This window comes from Acanthisitta chloris, unplaced genomic scaffold, assembly GCF_000695815.1.
Source record: "Acanthisitta chloris isolate BGI_N310 unplaced genomic scaffold, ASM69581v1 scaffold31291, whole genome shotgun sequence".
Classification (NCBI taxonomy): Eukaryota; Metazoa; Chordata; class Aves; order Passeriformes; family Acanthisittidae; genus Acanthisitta; species Acanthisitta chloris.
This window is the reverse complement of record NW_008658198.1, coordinates 1148-1645: the sequence shown is the minus strand read 5'-3', so window position 1 is coordinate 1645 and position 498 is coordinate 1148.

The following is a 498-nucleotide window of genomic DNA, read 5'->3' as shown; positions in this document are numbered from 1 at the left end:
TCTTCTACCCGCTCATTTACCAGCCCCGCTGGAGATAGGCACAGGCACGTGGCCAGCTGCGGGAGCAAGGCCGCCAGGGCACGCGCCGTCCTAGGACGCTACGCGGCGAAGATGTTGGGCAGCAGGACAGAAACCACCGGGAAGGACTCGCCAAGGGAAGCATGGGGCCGTCGGCTCCTGCCTGTCTGCTCTGGCATCTCCTGTGCCAGCTGGCAGGGCTGTGTGGCCAGCCCGCTGCCTTGCCAAGGCGCAGCCCAGAACCAGGAGCTCCTTTGCCCGCCCTTACCCTCGCTGCCCACTGGGAGCGGAGCAGACATCATCACTACCTGCTGCTCAGGAAGAGACAGTGCTGCTGTGGCGTGGCTGGGACCGGAGAGCCCCATGGGCACATTGAGCGTCTCTGCTAGGCTCCCAAGAAAGAAGGGAAGACCTGCTGGGAGGCTGCAGCAAGGGCAGGATGGCCTGACATGGGTCCTGGATGGCTGCCTTTACTCACTT